At 48.9% G+C, this 19,216-nt stretch overlaps 1 pseudogene; it reads left to right on the forward strand.

Annotated features, from left to right (window-relative positions):
- Nucleotides 1-408: 408 nt before the first annotated feature.
- On the forward strand, nucleotides 409-9,089 carry LOC118575559 (annotated as a pseudogene).
- The last annotated feature ends 10,127 nt before the right edge of the window (nucleotides 9,090-19,216 follow it).

The raw sequence follows: 19,216 nt of genomic DNA on the forward strand, positions 1-19,216 counted from the left end.
AAAATTGTGAATGTGCAAAGAGAGAAAGATTGTTCCTTCTGATTCTTCTCTTAACTATCATCTAGCTATGATCTATCTGTCTGTCTATCTATCTATCTATCTATCTATCTATCTATCTATCTATCTATCTATCCATCTATTATCTATTATCTACTTACCTACCTACCTATCTCTCCTCAGTCCCTGCAGAATCAGATTTGCCTGTTCTGAAGGAAGAAAATGTCCCCACTTCTCTCCCCAATCTCCACTTTCCCTGCCTTTATCAGTCTCCTGGGACTATATCAGCAATGTCGCCCTCCAGGCAAGGGAGAGAAAGGTCCTTAAGACTGAGGGACAGGGTGGAGATGGGACTCACTGGGTCCCCTCCTCTGCAGTCAGCTATCCTAGCAGTGGGTCCTACCAGAGTCCATGTCAGAGAAGCAGCAGGGGACACTTGAACTTCAGGAGACTGGCCCACCAGAAGGTAAGGCACTGACAGGTGAATCTGAGATGGGCAAGACCCCCAGGGCTGCAGCTCCACAGTGTCTATTGCTCCTGCTGTGCCTTTAGGTGTTTGCTGCCGCCATTTTTCTCTGGTATCCTGCATGGTGTGAGGGGTGAGAGGGAGATGCCCATGCCTTTGTTGCAGTGTGATTATCTCATGGAAAGGTCCCATTCCACTAGACAATTCTACCTGTGTTTCATTTATGAAGATAATTCCTCTTCAGCTGTACTGTTTAATTGCAGAAATGATTTTATACAATAACAGTGTTAGTTTAAATAGAATTTTGATGATTAAAGTTTTTTTTAACAAATGGAGTAAAGGGTTGTAATAGAGGTTAGTTTAATGGGAAAATTAATATAAATAAAGGTAGGGTACAGTATTGCCCCCACCCCTGAGAGAGCAGGGTTTGCAGAGGATAGAAAATAAGACCAAGGAAGTGTCACACGGCCAGGACTTAGGAGTTTCTCTCGAGGAGCCGTATAGACTATGGTTTAGGTTAATGACTACGAAAAACCATCCAGTCCCAGGAGTTAACTCAAGCTCTTTTTCAAATTGGGAAATATGTTCACAGGTTTCAGTGTGCATCATAGCTAAAACTAAGATTTAAACAACGGACTTAATTTAATAATAATAAAAAAAGAATTGGATAGTTATTTAAGATAATTGGACAGAATTGGAAGCTCCTGATCTATGAGAAGTCTAAAAGATAAATGTTTGACTGTATGAGGGGTCTTGAGGATAATTTGTTTTTCACCTGTAATTTGTAAAATGTTTAATCATGTAAGGGAAATGGGAAACATGATGTTTTATTTGTATACATTGTAATCATTAACTTAAAAAATGAAATGTAACATTTTAATTTTTATGTGGCTTTAAAGCTTGGGTATATAAGCTGTGAGGAAAGGATAAAGAAGTTAGAAGGAAGTCATCAGGAAATAGAAGAAGGGAAAAGTCAGGGTAGAAGAACAGGACCAAAAGGAACACAGCAGAGCAAGGACAGAAAGTAATAACATGAAGAAGCAGCTTTGATCCCTCAGAAAAAGAAGTCTGTGATTTTCCTCACCTACTCTGCATCCTGTTCCCAGGCTCTGTGACCTGCAGAAGGCTGGATCCCCAGCAAGAGCCTCCCCCAGGAGGGTGAGTCCCTGATGCTCCAGAGGGGGAGGGCTCATCAGGTCCTCCCCAGTTCTCAGTCCCAGCGACCCTGCATCCTGAGCTCCTGATGTCTGGAGTTTGTTTACTTGACGCAAACCCAGACTTGTGTGGGAAGAGGAGCCTGAACTGAGGAAATCCCTCCCCCCATCTTGCTTTAGTGAAGCCTCTAGGGCACTTTCTTTTAATGACTGATATGGGAGTGCCCCGCCCACTGTGGGCGGGCCACAGCTAGGCAGTGCTCCTGGGTGTTCAGAAAGTAGACTGAGCAGTCAGGAGGAGCAAGCCAGGAAGCAGTATTCCTCATGGTATCTGCTTCGTTCCCACCTCCAGGATCCTGCCTCCAGGTCCTGCCCTGAATCCCTTTGATGATGGACGGTGATGTGGAAGTGTAAGATGAAATACACCCTTTCTCTGCCAGGTTCACTTTGATGATTACAGCAATAAATAAGACTGAGGGACACATGGGCCTCACTCTGCTTCCTGCAGGCAGCACCCTCTCCTCAGTCAACCCCGTCCCTCCCTTGTACTGAACCAGCACCCATGAGCTCACAACCACCTGTACAGCTCCAGGAAATCTGATGCCCTCTTCCGACCTCCTAGAGTGCCGGGCACCGTGTGTTGTACATAACCACATGTAAGCAAAACACATACATCAAATAAAATAAACCTTAAAAAAAAAAAAAAAGCTAGGGTTGGGGATTTAGCTCAGTGGTAGAGCACTTTCCTAGCAATCGCAAGACCCAGGGTTCCATCCTCAGCTCACATACACACAAAAAAAGGTAAAAAGTGTTATTTTGTTGTTGTATCACACTGAGTGTCCATCCTGAAGACATTAAACATAACAGCTCTTCTGTGTGACTGTGAAGTTGGATGTTTCTCCCCAGTTACTTCAAACAAAATGGTGATTAAGCCAAAGAAGACAGGGAAATCCAGTGATCTTCTAACAAAATGTCCCCAAGAACGGGACACAGAAAAGCATAATGTGATTGATCACAGATCCATTCTTCTCACACTGTTGCTTTATTTTGGAAAATGGTTATTTTTCAGATTAAACTTTTTCTGTTAACACACAATAGATAACTATTTAAAAATTAATTTGGATGGGCTGGAGAGTTGGCTCAGTGGTTCAGAGCAAGTTTGAAGGGAAAATTCTCATCACTACTGATGTCTGAAAAGAGAAAAGAGGGTGGGCTGGGAGAACCATTGTGACCAGGGGTCTGGAGTCCCAGACAAGCCTAGGGTTCCAGGGACAGGCTTTCTGCAGCAGGATGAATGCACCCTCTGCCCCAGACTGCCCCCAGCATCCTGCCCCATCTCCTCTCCTTAGGCTCTCTGCAGGTAAAGTGTCAGGGCCTCGGATGCTGCAGGCGGGGCTGGATGGCGTCCCTGGATCCCTTGGACTTTCTTGTGTGATCCCTGAATCCTTGGATTTTCTTGTGTGACCCCTGGATCCCTTGGACTTTCTTGTGTGATCCCTGGTATCACTAATTACAGCCCGTCCATCCTTCAGCCCCCTTGAGTATGGTGGATCTGTCCATGTGCCATCATTGTCCCAAAAGGTACAGATGATCTCTCACCCCTCACTGAATCCCCATTCTGCACCATCCATCCTGGAACCACCTCAACCCCACACGTGCACACACACACACACACACACTCCATCTTGTTTTGTTTTTCAGATAGGGTCTCACTATGTCCCCATGGCTGCCTAATCATGCTAGCTTTGAACTCACAGAGATCTACCTGCTTCTACTTCCAAAGTGCTGGAATCAAAGCGTGCACCACATGCCCAGCTGCATTCCCTTAATTTGTACTCCAGCAATGCACAGGTTGTGCAGCAGGCCAGTGGGCAGGTCTCCCTGGGTATGTGTCCCCTCCCTCTGCCAACAGGCCTTCCCCAGTGCCGGGAGGAAGAGGCATATGAGGGGGGTGCAAGTTCTCAATCACCAACCCCAGATGGGGCATTTTCTCCCCACATTCCCACTGTCAAGGCACATTACTGACTGAGCAAGAGGAGAGATAAAATGTACACACATACACAAGAGCAGCTGGACTTGTGTGGAGGACAGAGGTAGGGAAGGATGAAGGAAGGCAACCGTGGACAGGAGCTTCACCTGCACAAGCCACTGATCTGTCTGTGGTGTCCTGGCCTGCAGAATGGGGACAATAGGTGAGTGACACAGGCCGTGGTCCCAGCTCTCAGGAGGTAGACAGAGAGGGACCAGGAGTTCTCAGCCTGTCCACTCGGCAAGTTCAAGGTCAGCCTGTGCAAGACTGTGATGGTTAATGTTTCCAAATCACCCAGCAGACAAGCCTCGGTGTCACTTTTTAGTACTATCCAGACTAGCCAAGCATGGTGACACACACCTTTAATCCCAGAACTCAGTAGGCAGAGGCAGAGGCAGTGGATCTCTGGGAATTTGAGGCCATTTCAAGCTACATAGTGCGTTCCAAGACAACCAGGGCTAGTTAAGAGACCCTGTCTCAAAGCAAACAAATTAAAACAAAAACAAAATTATCTAGACAAAGGTTAGCCTCTGAGAATATCTGTGAGGGGTTATCTTTATGCTAATTGATATGGACTTACATCTAAACTGTGTATGGAACCATTCCTAGCAGGGGATCCTGGGCCATATAAAGTGGAGACAGTGAGTTGAGGACATTACCCATCACTCTCTGCTTCCTGACGGCACCTGTGATGTGACCAGCTGCTTCAGGGTCCTGTCATTTGACTCCCAGGCCTGTGACGGCAATGTACCCTTGGACTGTGAGCCAGAATAAGTCAGTTCCCAACATGGTACTTTTGTCAAGAAAAAAAAAACTAAGATGTTTTGTCTAAAAGAGAGGAGGCAAGGTGGCCTTTACCACAGTGAAGCTCTCAGGGGCTTTGGGGACCACCATGTCACTAGTCGTGGGTCACCTAAGCAGAGCCTTATGAGCCATGTGGTCATTCCTCCAGTAGTGGAAGAGGATGTGTGTGAAATTCGGAGTTAGAGTCAGGAAGGTCAGATCTAGGACAAGACCAGGCTATGGCTTCTTCATGTCACGTTGAGATGGTCACTGTATCTCCAAGGGTCATACCATCTTCCCTAGACTCCTGGTCCTGGGCTAGACCAATGGAGTAGCACAAGAAATAGAGAGAAAAGGAAATCCACACTGTTTAGTTAAATGAGCAAACAGTGGGTCCCTGGGCAGTGTCCCACCTCCTTGTCCTCTATCTGAGGAATTTAACATTTCTGTAGTTTTGTGTCATGAATGGTTCAGACTCCATGGGATTTCCCCAATAAGGTCATTTTAAAGAGATAACTGGCTCCATGTCTCCATGGCAACCACTTCCATCAATCCTAGTCTCTAGAGGCCATGGGACCTGGGAGAGGAGCCTGACAATGAAGAGGACTGAAGCCTCCAGCCACGGCCAACTTCATTCAGACAGTTTGTACTCTGAGTGTTAAGACATGTCAGGTGAGGAAAGCATTCTGAGAACAACTCCATGTTGTGAAGAACCTGGGGAATGTTTCATGGAGTTTCCTCACAGCACTCAAAATCTCCTCCTATGACTCCATTCTCAGACCGTGTTCAGACACTAGTCCTCTACTGACCCAGCTCTTTAGCCCAGAAGCTGAGTGCACACCAGCTCCTCCACCCAGGATTCCACTGCCTTTGCCCTCCAGCCTACCTCACCTGCCCTGGGCTTCCTGAAGTCCTATTACACTCCACTAGGAATGGAGACAGAAGGAGGCACCTCCAGCTGTTCCAGAGGCTTCTACATGGAGAGCACAGCAGAGCAAGTGTCCCAGAAAAAGAGGGGAAATAGAGGCAGAGACTGGAAGAAGTCAAGAGAGAGCGGTGGAGAAGGAAATCAGGGCTGAGCATGGCTCACACAGTAGTATAGAGAACAGCCTATAATCCTCCCACTCCAGAGGGGATGCAGGAGGATCCTTGGCTACATATTGATTTCCAGATACATGAAACCCAGTGTCAAAAAGAAAATCATCAGGATTTAAACAACAACAAGTTAGGAGGAAACATGGTGGGGGAGGGGGCTTGCCCACTTTTTCTCCAGTTCCAACTTCCCTGATGCTGAGAAACAGTCACCGCCAGAGGTGGTGACACACACTTCAATCTGAGCACTCTGGAGACAGAGGCAGGAAGGTCTTTGTGAGTTGTGTCCTGCCTGTTCTATATAATGGATTTGGATTTGAATCAGGTGTTGGTTGGTAGCCAAGGCTAGCATACAACTTAAGATCCTTCTGCCTCCACCTCTGGGATTACGGTCCAGTGCCCATCCCCACCTGTCTATCACTCCACTGCCCACCCCTGCACCTGCCACCCTAGAGAACTTTAAATGATATCTGATTGTGTCATTCTCCACCTAAATGGTGTTCCACTGACTGGAGTTCAGGTCCCACGTCTTTAACCTGGTCTCCAAGGCCCTGTGAGGGGGGCCCACCTCTCCCGCTCTCTTGTTTACTGTTTACCTGTCACTTCACTCCATGGACTCCATTTTCCAGTCCTGCCCTGCTTCCACCTGCAGACAGCCTGGGGTTTGCTGGGCCCTGACCTGAAGGCTCCTGCCTCTGGGTCCCCCTAGTTAGCTCCACTCCATACTCAGACCTCAGCTTCTCAGGGAAGGTTTGAAACCTTCCTTTTAGACTCAAATCTCCTGTTGAGCACCTCACTCCCAAGTGTACGTTCCTGTGGAGCGCTGTCGTGGTCACACCTCTGCAAGTGTAGGTGATTATTTGGGTGGTGTCTGCCCCTGTAGGACATAAGATCCAGAGGGTCAGGGCCCTGGGTGCAGGCACTCAGCTTCTGCCCTCCCCTGAGTCTAGCAATGGACACTCCACAGACACTGTGTGCGTAAGTGTGTGCATGCCAGGGTCTGGGGCAGGAGGGTCTAGATGTTCCAGGTTTCAGATGGGATGGACAGGGCAAAGGTCACCATTCTCCCTCCATGACTCTCACAGACAGAGCGGTTTTCCAGGAGCACTGAGTGTACATTTCCCTTCTCTCTGTGGTTTTGAGGGGACAGTTTATGTTATGGCACATTCTCAACAGTTTCAGATGATCGTCAAGGAACATTTTCCTCCATTCTGTTTGTGATGCTAGATCAAGAATGCCCGGGGAAAGCAGCCATGGTGGTGTGCGCCTGTATGAAACTATTAAGGCCACTCCACGTAGTTAGAAGGGAGGTTTATTTTGTGGGGTAACTTACAAATGAAGGGATAGGTTGGTTGTAGGGTCTGGCAAAGGTATGGCGCAGTCTTGCGGTGTTCTCTGGAGAACTCTGCTCAATCTTCCTCCAGTGTCCAGGTCCAGGAACCAAAGAGATCCCTGGCATCTCGATCCTTTGTCCTCAACATCCTCTCTCAGCCTGCCTTGTAGGTGTGACCATTACTGAAGCCTCAATGGGGGTTGGAACTTCCAGGCCAAGGCTGGAATGGCTACCCACTACATCTCCCTCTTTTGTCTAAATAAGAAGGTTCTAACCAAATACAAGACTATATACAAAGAAATGGTTATTAATTATTGTCCATGAGTAATGAGGGATAATTACCTAGATAAGATGGAACTACAATCAATGCAAACAATATCAAGCAAAAAACACATACTAAAATCCAGAGAAGTCTAGAGCGTGGGTAGGTGGTATGTTACAAAGATCATTCCAAAAGGTGTCCTATCCTAAAAAACCTGAATATAATACTTAATATAATCTATCTAATATATAATATATATATATGTATATATATATATACATATATATATACTAGGTTATAACTATAACTGCTAGTCTTCAACCTCATCAAAGACCTGAGAAGGAATATAATAATACCTGAGAAATGGGAGAAGGACGCAAGCAACTTTCGGGAGTCTTGCAAGAATAGACAGAGACAGCTGGCAGCCTGGACAGTCACCTAATGTTTCTCAGCATTATTGGTGCATTCAAATTGGCTACAGGCCTAGAGTATCTGACAGACCATTTTCAGAAGCAGGAATTCTGAAAGACCATCTTACCCTGTCTTGGCAGAGTACAGTGGTCACTTTCCTTGTGTCCCGCTTGTCCAGAAAGGACAGCATTTGTACTGTCAGCAGTTGAGGCAAGGGCAGTTCTTTGCCCAGTAGGCCATTTTGTGCCAAGAAGACAGACTTCCAAATGGAAATGTCTTAGAAGCCCAGCATTCTCTCGGGATCAAATTGGTGCTGTCAGGAGCAATTGTGTCTCAATTAACAGATTTCTAAGTTATTTAAATGCATATTATCTAGGTCCATGAAGTGTTTGAAGATTACCTGTCCATCCCATCTATGTATCTATAAATCTGGATAACCTAACTACCATAATTATAGAGATGACAAGCATAGGTGACAATAAATCGATAAGTCTTATCTACCTAAACAACCTAAGGTCTAAGGCTTCATGTAAACAAGACAGTCTGTAAACAAATGTACAGTAAAAGGACAATGACTTTAAATTATGACAATACACAAATTATCTTTAACAGAGGTAGGAATGTATAGTGCAATATGCAATATGACGATAATCTTAAATATATATCAGTATACAGAATATCTTAAACAGAAGTAAGACATACATACAATATGACAGATATAAATTTACATTTGTGTCAATATATAAATATTTCCAATAAGAGTAAAAATACGTGTACATGATAACAAATATAGTTCTGTATTTGTAACAATATATAAATTATCTTAAACAGGAATATAAAAATAGTTTATATTTATATCAACATATAAAAATTCATTACAGTGCAAATTATCTAAGGCTGCTATTTTACTAAATTTGTTTACTATTGTATACAATAATCTACCATAAATCTTATACCTATCCTTTCCACCGCAGGTGGAGGTCACGACCCCTCCACGTCCCCACTTCCGGGCTGGAGTCGCCTCGGGTCCCGGGTCCCGGTCCGAGGTTCAGGAGGAGAGTCGGGGACCTGGACTCGGTTTCCCTTTCGGTTTGGAGGAGTCCGCGGGTGGGCGGGGCTGACGGGGTGGGCGGGGCTGACGGGGTGGGCGGGGCTGACCGCGGGGTCCCCAGCAGGCTCTCACACCATCCAGGTGATGTACGGCTGTGACGTGGGGTCGGACGGGCGCCTCCTCCGCGGGTACCGACAAGACGCCTACGACGGCCGCGAATACATCGCCCTGAACGCCGACCTGACGACGTGGACGGCGGCGGACACGGCGGCGCAGATCACCCGGCGCAAGTAGCAGCAGGCTGGTGCTGCAGAGATACAGAGGGCCTTCCTGGAGGGCACGTGCGTGGAGTGGCTGCGCAGACACCTGGAGATCGGGAAGGACACGCTGCAGCGCACAGGTGCAGGGCCGCGGGCAGCTCCTCCCTCTGCCTCGGGCTGGGCTCAGTCCTGAGGAAGAAGAAAGCCCTCAGCTGGGGTCATGCCCCTGTCTCAGGACAGACGGTGTCCCTGGGTCTCCTGCATCCGCTGTCAGCCATGGCCGCTCCCAGGCCGGGGTCTCTGCCCACACCAGGGTCTGTGGAAACTGAGTCCTGTCGTCTGAGTGTGTCAGCCTTACACAGCAGGACAGGGAGTCTCCTTTACCTGATGGGAGACATGGACGCCCTGGGCTGGTTCACCCAGTTTCTAGAGCTTTTCAAAGATACATTCTGCCAGGTTCCTGTGGGTGAGGTCATCCCTTCTGCACCCCAATTCCGTCTATTCACAGAATGGTCACGTGAGCACTGATGGAGTACCCTGGACAAATACTAAATTGTGTGTGTGTGTGTGTGTGTGTGTTTTCTTTTCTTTCTTTCGTTCTTTCGTTTAGGTTTTTGTTTGTTTGTTTTTTTGTTTGTTTGTTTGTTTGTTTTTTGTTTTGTTTTTCTAGACAGGGTTTCTCTAGCTTTGTGCCTTTCCTGGAACTCACTCTGTAGACCAGGCTGGCCTCAAACTCACAATGATCCACCCTGCTCTGCCTCCTGAGAGCTGGGATTAAAGGCGCGGGCCGCCTGGCTCTTTTCTTTCTTTCTTGTTTTTTGTTTTTGTTATTTTGAAGTTTTCCTTTTGCTTTTAGTCAGGTTTATTTCCCCTCACTGGGGTGATATTGCTTCTCTCTCTCCCCTCGTGTTATTTGTATCAGTCTCCACAGGAGCCAGGGGGAACTGCTAAGTGGATACTTAGATACATCAGGGTTTCCTTTGAACCAGAAAGGTTCCTGTGAGCTTAGACTATTTCCTGTCATATTAACATCCAGAGCCCTCCTGCTCTCCCTCTGCCCCAACAAGTCACAGTGTTCCCCAGTGGATTAGGAATTGAACTTCCTCAGAGACAGGGTCTTCTGTAGCTCCAGGACTGTAAAGGTGATACTCTGGGATCTGATTTTGGGAGGGGCCAAGTGGACATGATTGGGGTTCAGGGACTCCCAGAATCCCCTCTGAGTGAGTGGTGGGTTGTTGGAATGTTGTCTTCACAGTGATTGTTCATGATTCTTGTTTGTAGCGAGAAGACAGCCGCCCGGCCTGACAGAGTGACAGAGATGTGCTCAGGTGTCTCCTGTGTCATCCTGAGCCCCTCAGTTCACTCTCAGCCACAAGTGTGATGTTCCCTGTGACCCTAGGGGCTCAATGTGAAGACCTGGGAGCCCAGCCGCCCCTGCACACCAGGACCCTGTCCCTGCACTGTTATATTCCCTTCCACAGCCAACCTTCCTGGTCCAGCAGACAGGAGGGAACATCTGCATCCTGTCACCTCCATGCTGCCCTGAGCTGCAGCCCCTGACTCCCCACTGAAAATAAGAATCTGAATGGCAACTTGATTGTTCATGTCCTTGATCTGACAGATTGATTGGCAGGTAAATTAAATGATTGAAATACTTAGAGTTTGTGGTGTAAATAAATGGCATCATGGAGAACCTTCTAGAATCTGTGTTCTTTGTGCTGTGTGTATCTGGTGGACAAGATGAGACTGTGGGAGCTGAGTGTGAACAGGGCTGTGCCCAGGTGGAGCTCAGTCCATTGCTGGCTGTGACATGGTCACTCCTCAGCTCTGTCACCTCCTGGTCTGTTCTCTTGATGACTTGAACCACATGCTGAGAGTCTGTGATCACAGGGACACTGGGATGACAGAGCCTTGTCCTGTCTCCAGGACTGTGAACAGCCAGGACTGCTGTGACTAGACCTGTTCTTGTTCCTGTGAGTGGTGCCTCTCTCATCCCCCTTTGGGGTCCCTGAGTGACAGCATTAAGAGTTGTTTGTCCATCCTTGTCCCCCCAAGGCCCAACTAAGCCACTGTACTCAGGTGACTGTGGGCTGAGAATATGAACTTCAGTCTCCTGAGCTCCTGCCTCCTTCCAGGCCCCTCCCTGGAGGATCTCTCCTTCTTTCCATCTTTCAGACTCTAACCAGGGTTGTAGGATGGGCAGAGAGGAGGGATCCACAGGGTCTCATCTCAGATCTGTCCTGTTGGATCTGTGTCTGCCCAAGGTCCCCTCTCCCTCCCTGGCTCCGGGAATCCTCCTGCTGCCTCCAGTGGTGACTCAGGGATTTACAGGCTGAGTTTGCTGGAGATTTTAGTTTATTTAAAAGAAGTGGTCCAGGGGTTGGGGATTTAGCTCAGTGGTAGAGGGCTTGCCTAGCAAGCGCAAGGCCCTGGGTTCGGTCCTCAGCTCTAGAAAAAAAAGTGGTCCAGGGACTGCAGAAATGGCTCAGGGGTTGACAGCACTTGCTGCTCTTGCAGAGGACCCGGGTTCAAACCCCAGCACCCACACCGTGATTCACACCATCCATACACACTTCCAGTACTCCTGTGCTCACCAGATAGGCACATGGTACAAAAACATACAGGCAAGAGACACTCATAGACATAAAATTAATGAATCTTTAAAAAAATAGATTGTGGGAACATCAGAGATGAAATTACTTTATCCCTGCTCTGGTTTTCATCCGCACCCTGCAGTTTTTTCTTCTAGCTTTGTGACCTCAATTCAGGAGCTCCAGGAGTTTAGCTGAGATGTTTTAAGTCCAAGAAAGTGACAATCTCTGTCACAATGCTGCCATCTTTGTCTTGTGAGGGATGATGACTTCAGTGCCTGGGATCCAGCAGACATTCAGACCCAAGAAATGTTTGATGAATGAATAAAAATATAATTAGTATCATGGATCAAAGACAGAAAGACAGGTGGAGAGGGAGGAAGGAATTTGCTGAGGGAAAGCTCAGGTGACCCTGACCTCAGTGTGAGGGGACCTGGTGCTGCACTCCACACACCAGCATTTGGCCTGAGGTTGTGTTAATCAAGGGAGCTTCTGTAGAAGAGGGAGGTGAGTGTGTGAATTTTCTTCTAGACTGAAACATTCCTGCTGGAGCCAGGAGGAGCTGATGAGGCTCGGGAAACACAAGAAGCTACAGGTTCAGGAGCTGACACAATGTAGCGGTTCCCTCTCAGGGTTAAACCAGCTGCAGCTCCTGAGGGAGAGGAGACTGCTGAGTGGAGCTGCTGGGAGCTGTGCAGGGGACTGCAGTGATGCAGCTGGGTGAGTGGACATGCCCGTTGGGGTGAGCACCTCAGTGGTTATCCCCTGAAACACCCACGATCCTGTGAGTGACCAGTGAGCTCAGGGTTCAGCGATCTGACCTGGATGGATGTTTTCCTGGGTCTGCTGTCACTGTCTCCATCTGGGGTGGAGGAAATCCACTCCTCAAGCAGGGGACACAGCTGTGTCCATTGTGATCAGTCCACAGAGTCTGTTCCAGATGTGTGATCTAAGTCCTGTTTCGAAGACACACTGGGGAGTAATGCATAGTTGCTGGTCTCCTGGAGCAAGCGCTGAGGTGGGAAGATGCCTGTGATACAGTGTAAGGGAATAAACAAGGACAGGTTGTATCAGGAGGTGGAAGGCAGAAGGGAAGGTGCACCTCTAACTACTGAGTCTTCTCACCTGCTCAGCCTGTATGCCACCACCCTAGTTCTGGAGGTGTTGAGGAATCAAACCCATGGCCTGGGGTGTACAAGGTGGGAATTCTATTCATTGAGCCACATTCCCAATGTCTGGGGTGGGGAGGAATCTCAACGGACTATATTTTGTGGTTATTTCAAAGGCTAGTACTAAAGCTTTGGGATAAAGATGTAATCAGAGACCACAAATTAAAACATAGACATGGGAGAGTATAAGAAGTTCTTTGTCCACACACCCAATTGAGCTGGGGACCTTCCAGGAGAGCCAGGCCATCTGGAACGTTCTGTGTGTGAGTTGTGTTAATGTTGGTGCTGGAGGACTTCAGACCTTCCTGTAGAGTGCACACAGTGCGGATACATGGGGGACTCCTTCTCTTTGATCTGTGTGTACATGGCTCTGACTCTGTGACCCTGAGAACCCAGAGCGTCTCCTGTTCAAACCCTCTCTGCACAGGGGTGTTGGTGGCACAGGCCCTGGGTGGGGCCCTGGCCTGCAGAGAAAAGAACCACAGAAAAGTCAGTATAAAAATGAAGATGGTGTCACTTCCAAGGACAATTATGGAGCTGGAGAGATTGCTCCAGGGTAGAGAGCGCTCACTGCTCCTGCAGAGGACCTGTGTTAGGTTCCCAGTTCACACCCACCTGGAACTCTAACCCCCGCCCCCCCCAGGGGGATACCCTGCCTGCTTCTGGTTTCCTGGGACACTGTTTTACATGGTGCAGGGACACACATGCTGTCAAAACACCCAGACACCAGAAATAAGTATTTTTTAAAAGAAAGAAAAATAGGGGGCTGGAGAGATGGCTCAGAGGTTAAGAGCACTGTCTGCTCTTCCAGAGGTCCTGAGTTCAATTCCCAGCACCCACATGGTGGCTCACAACCATCTGTAATGAGAACTGGTGCGCTCTTCTGTCCTGCAGGCATACATGATGTATACATAATAAAATAATCTATAAAAAAGAAAGATAGAAAGGAAGGAAGGAAGGAAAAAATAAATGGAGGGAAATGAGAATTCTCTAAAGAAAGACCCCCTGAACAGCATTCGGGGTTGTTACTGCAGGAGGGGTCACCTCCAAGTCCCTCCTACGATGCTGTGTCCCTGCACTAGATGTCACACTGGTCTGAGGGATTCATCCAGGGAAGGGGAAACTGACATAACTCCCCCTGCAGAGTGGCCCCAGATGCTACTGACCTGTGAAGCCTGTGAGTTCAGTTCTGTTGTTTGTTTTTTCTTGTTGTAGCCCTAGTTGGCCTTGAATTCTTGATCCTTCTGTCTCATCTCAGCATGCCAAATGTCGGGATCGTGTGTGTGTGTGTGTGTGTGTGTGTGTGTGTGTGTGTGTGTGTGTGTGTGTGTGTGGTGTGTGGTGTGTGACCACAACTGACACTGAGTAACAATAATCGGGGGAAGGAGCTTGAGGTGTGATCGGCCTCAGAAGTTCAGTTTCAGCCCGAGATGACAAGGACTCATACAAACCGCCAAAACAGAGGATCGGGGCTGAAGGAAGATCCCCCTCTGCTTTGGGATGCAGGGGCATAGGCGACACCTCCCTGCCTCCCCAGCAGTCAAAGCTCACAGTGGCTCAGGTGAGCAGGGACCCTGACCAGCTCCCATCCTGGGTGCTGCTGCCCCCTGGCGTCCATTCCCGGCATCGCGGCTTCCCAGGGTCCCGGGACCCGCAGGGCAAAGTTCAATGTCCCATCAGCCTGCAGGCTGCAGAGCCTCCCAGGCTGTCCTGGGCACAGCCCCTCACATCACAGCCTTAGCTTCTTTCTCTTTAGTTGTTGAGGTTGTCCGGGATCTAACCCAGGGCTTCCTGCATGTTGAGCGCGTCCTAACTGAACCACACCTCAGCCCTCTAACTTAGTTTGATGTAACTCACCCAAAGAAAGGGTCCCCGGTTTCTTTGGGAACACCTTTTATCCCAGTCATCAGGAGGCAGAGGCAGGCGGATCCCTGAGTTCCTGATTCACATAGCAAGTTCCAGCACAGCCAGGGCTATAAGGTGAGACCAGAACACAGGGATCCCCAAGACTGACACCTGGAGAGGGCTGGAGTAGGTCACAAGGTGCGGCAAGAGAGAAGTGACCATGAAGGATTCCAGGGCTGGATCTGGGATGAGCTTGTTCCCCCTGTGCCCCCACCATCACCCCATACTGCCTAGTACTGTGCCGGGTAAGCCTCAAAGAACCTAGAAGCCAGAGAGAGACTGTAAACGCTGGGACTAAGCCCAAGGAAGGGGGAAAATGGAGGAGGACAGGGCAAGGACCATAAGGACAGCACTGACTCCGCCTACACGACGCCTTTCAAACCCAAAGGTGTCGTGACCCACAGGTTGAGAACCACTGCTCTAGAGTGAAGGCACATCCTTGACCAAGTATTTTGGGGGTTTTCAAGACAGGGTTTCTCTGAGCAGCACTGGCTGGCCTGGAACTCAGAGCTCACCTGCCTCTGTCTCCCAAGTGCTTGGACTACAGGCGTGTGCCACCACCATGCAGCAACCTTGACCAAGCCATAAAAGCCAGTAGGGTTTGTAGACCTGTAATTCCAGCTAATTGGGAGATTGAGGCAGGGGATGGAAAACCTGCTTGGGTTACAGAGTAAGTTCAAGGCCTGCCTGGGCCAGGTCTTAAAAGTAAAAGTGCTGGTGGAGAGGTGGCTCAGTGGTTAAGAGCACTGCTACTCATCCAGAGGTCCTGAGTTCAAGTCCCAGCGTCACAGGATGGCTCACAGCCATCTATAATGGGATCTGGTGCCCTTTTCTGTCATGAATGTGTATGTGCTGCTAGACCACCATATACATGAGACAAATAAATCTTTAAAAAATTTAAAAGAAAAGGAAAGGGTGGGGAATGTCGTTCAGTGGCAGGAAGCCTGCAGGCAGATGGCAGTCTATAGATTCCTTAGACAATGGGGATCTTTCAGGTGAAAGAAGCATCATTTCCTCCACCCCATCATGTTCAGGTCCTTGGCCAGTGACATCTTTGAGAAGGTGCACCTAAGGGTCTGGAGTGTTGAAGCCCAGAGGAGGGGAAGGAAGGAAGAAACTCTGAGAGCCGCTCTTGATTGAGCAAAAGACCTTTTCATAGGGGTTGCTTAAAACCATCAGAGAAAACAGATATTTACATTAGGATTCACGACAGTAGCAGAAATAATTATGAAGTAGTTATGAAAACATTTTGTGGTTGGGGTCACCACAACGAGAGGAAATGTATCGAAGGGTCGCAGCATCAGGGAGGTTGAGAATCTCTACTCTACAGTCTTCACTGAGCACATCAGCAGGGCAGCATGAAGGGCCAATGGAAATGACAAGATGTGTGCTCTGGAGCCAGGTCCACCCAGCCCCATGTATGGGTGCAGGGTGCAGGCCCTCCGCCCTCAGAGAGGTTGTGACAACCACTTAGGGGCTGAGACAATCCCAGAGTCATGTGGACTTTTCCCAAGGTAGCCTCAGGACAGGGCCCAGAGCTGTCACATTCCCAGGCCTTGTGGCATGTGCCACCTTCCTGCAGAGCTGCAAAGCAGTCCCCTCCTGAGCAACCCAGCCACCCTGGGTCAGAAACAGTGACAGAACAGAGGTTACCACCCTGCCTTCTTCCTGATGCCCCCCAGGGTGGGAACTGGATAGGTCTACAGGAAAGAAATGCCAGAGAACTCGAAGGTGGCAAGACGAAGGAAGGGACGCTATCACAGTACATTAAGTGCTGATTATTGCAGACAGACAGACAGATGGAGCCCCCAGCCAGGAGGTGATGAGTTAGTGTTCCAGTGCAGACTGCAGATCACCAAGCTACAAGAGAGCGAGGCAGCCTCCACTGCTCTGTCCTGAGCTGAGAGTGGATCAGAGACCAAGGTGTGGAAGCTTTCACAGGTGTGAACACACAGGGGAGGAGGCCACAGGGACAGGAATGAGAACACTGCCTCCAAGTCCAGGAGGAAGCAGACTTGCACACACTCTGCTGAGGGAGAGTCCTGCAATGGAGGCCGGTGAGGGGTGTGGAAGCCTGGGAGACAACAGGAAGGGGAAAGGGGATCCAGATGATGGTGTGTGATGTGCAGAGTCGTGGGAGCCCTTCTGTCCCAGTGTCAGTGTGTGATCTTCAGAGTGCATGGGAGCCGCCACCCATAGGTTCTAAGTGGTGAGATGCTACACCAGTGTTTATGGTAATGGTTGATCCTGAGGAAACAAAGCCATCTGGAATCCATGGTCTGTGACCTGGAAGACACTGCCACACTAATTGCTTGTGCACTCAAGTGCTGAAAATCAGACTTAGGCTGTGAGGAACACAGGGAGAAGTAGGAACCATGACAGCTGCCTCCCTGGAGGCTTTACCACAGCAGCCCTGCCCCAGATGTTCTCCACAGCAGCCCAGCCCCAGATGTTCCTCCACAGCAGCCCTGCCCCAGGTGTTCGCCAGAGCAGCCCTCCCCAGATGTTCTCCACAGCAGCCCTGCCCCAGATGTTCCTCCACAGCAGCCCTGCCCCAGATGTTCCTCCACAGCAGCCCTTCCCCAGGTGTTCTCCACAGCAGCCCTGCCCCAGATGTTCCTCCACAGCAGCCCTGCCCCAGGTGTTCTCCACAGCAGCCATGCCCAAGATGTTCCTCCACAGCAGCCCTGCCCCAGATGTTCCTCCACAGCACCCCTGCCCCAGATGTGCTTTCATAGTCACCTGTCTGTTCTTTTAGTCTTTCATGTGCATCTGGTACTATCCTCAAATCACTGGCAGAGTTAGCTCCTTCTTCCCCAGGACCAAGTAGCTACCCTCTTAGGCTGCTACAAGCATGCTGAGCTCAGTGTGTAGTGCCAATGATTCTGTTGTACTACTGAGGCAAGGAACCAACCTGACCATTCACTTTGGGTGACTTCCAACCATGTTCCCTGTAGCTAGAGATCCTGCAGAGCCTTGCGTCTGACTTGAATTCTAGAGGTTGCACCTAGGATTGAACTACCTTTTCTGATTGTTACCCTTTGTTTAAAGTGTTTGATTCTTACCTGAGCTCTTCCTGAAGGAGTCAGAGACTTTGCAAAGCTTAGTTATGAGAGGACTTGAAAACCACTAGGTCTCAGAAATGAGAATTGGCTGGACAGATGGTTCCTTCAAACAACCCCAGATAAGAGGTTTTGGTTTGGGGAACTGACTTTCCAAGAGGTGTAAATTGTAAACAATAAAAAACTTTTTGTGAAACAACCATAGGTCAGTTCACCAAAATCTGATTCCCTTGTTTTTTTAACTACACATAAAAATTCATCTTGGAATGACCCTTTTTTTCACGGACCTGCACAAAACAGAACACCAACAGTCTCCTGACTCCTTAGGGGTCCCTCTAACTGACTTAAGGGCCATTGATTGTGGCCGAGTTCTATAGCTAACTCAGCCAATAGGCTATGATGAGGGTAAGAAGGCCAGCAGGGCAGCAGATGGACACCCTCTTAGTGTTAAGAGACCCCACAATTGGCAGCAGGAGAAGTTGGTTGTTCCAGGTCACCTGGAGATCAGGGCTGATTAGGACAATGGTGAAAACATCTTCCCACTTCTCAGAAGACAAAGCAGGCATGAGGTGTACACAGGACAAAGTATTTCCCCAGTGCAACAGAACCCGTGAGGAGCCGGTTAGGACCCGAGCGGTGACTGGAGAGAGGACTGTGGAGGGCTTGTTGAGAGGAGCTGCAGTCTTCTCCAGGACAGGGGACGGAATGTAAGCACCAGCACTTACCAAACCAGGGTCTCCTGGATGGTTGGTGGGAATTAAAACCACCTGATTGGACAGGTCTCAGGAAGACTGAGGTCAAGACAAGTTCATTCCCAGTAATCAGACTTTTATAGACTTATCAAAACAGAACACAACAGCAGCCATGATGTCCTGGTGCTTGTGAGCTGGGAAGAGTATGCAGGATGTTGTCTAATACTGTTGTGTAGCCAAACGTCTCCATGCTCCATGGACTTCTAAGGAGCACAGAGAACACACAGGTAGTCTGAATGCTTCACGGCCTGAGGGAGTGACTCGGTTTCTCAGGAACTGAAAGACAGACAGTGTCCCAGGAGCTGTGGATCCAAACCTCAGAACCCATGGCACGTGGCCCTCAAGGCAGTTTGATCAGCCCGCTCCATGATTCCCGCATGGGGATAAGTAGCTGTTGTGGTCTGTTCCAATGGACAGTTCTTACCAGTGTTTTTCCAGACCTGACAAGAACACTGGCCTGAGGGATTGGATGTTGCCTTGGAATTGGGGTGTCAGAGAGAGGGAGGGAGGGAGAAAGAGGGAGCTCCTTTTTGTCAAAGAGGAGGGTGCAGCAGCATGAGGAAAGAGTACCCACCAGAGGGGACTCTCCTGGGGCCTTAATACAAAATGGGGTTTTGGTTCAGAACACCCATGTTCGGGAAGATTGCACTCTCCACTGGAGAGCGGGAAGGTGTGAGGGAAGCACGTTTGTGTGCATTCAGACGTGAGAAAACCAGGACTGACGGGTCCAGCCTGAGTGTTCCTTTCTCATGAAAGATCCCCTACAATAGCTTTAGCTTGACTGCTGTAATGCCATTTTGCAAGGCTTAAACATAAAGAACAGGATATCTGTGGTTCAGGGGAAGAAGGCCAAACAGGAGTTCATAACTGTGGCCGGCCACCCGGCCTTGGGAGAGAAA

This window comes from Onychomys torridus, unplaced genomic scaffold (assembly GCF_903995425.1).
Source record: "Onychomys torridus unplaced genomic scaffold, mOncTor1.1, whole genome shotgun sequence".
Taxonomy (NCBI): Eukaryota; Metazoa; Chordata; class Mammalia; order Rodentia; family Cricetidae; genus Onychomys; species Onychomys torridus.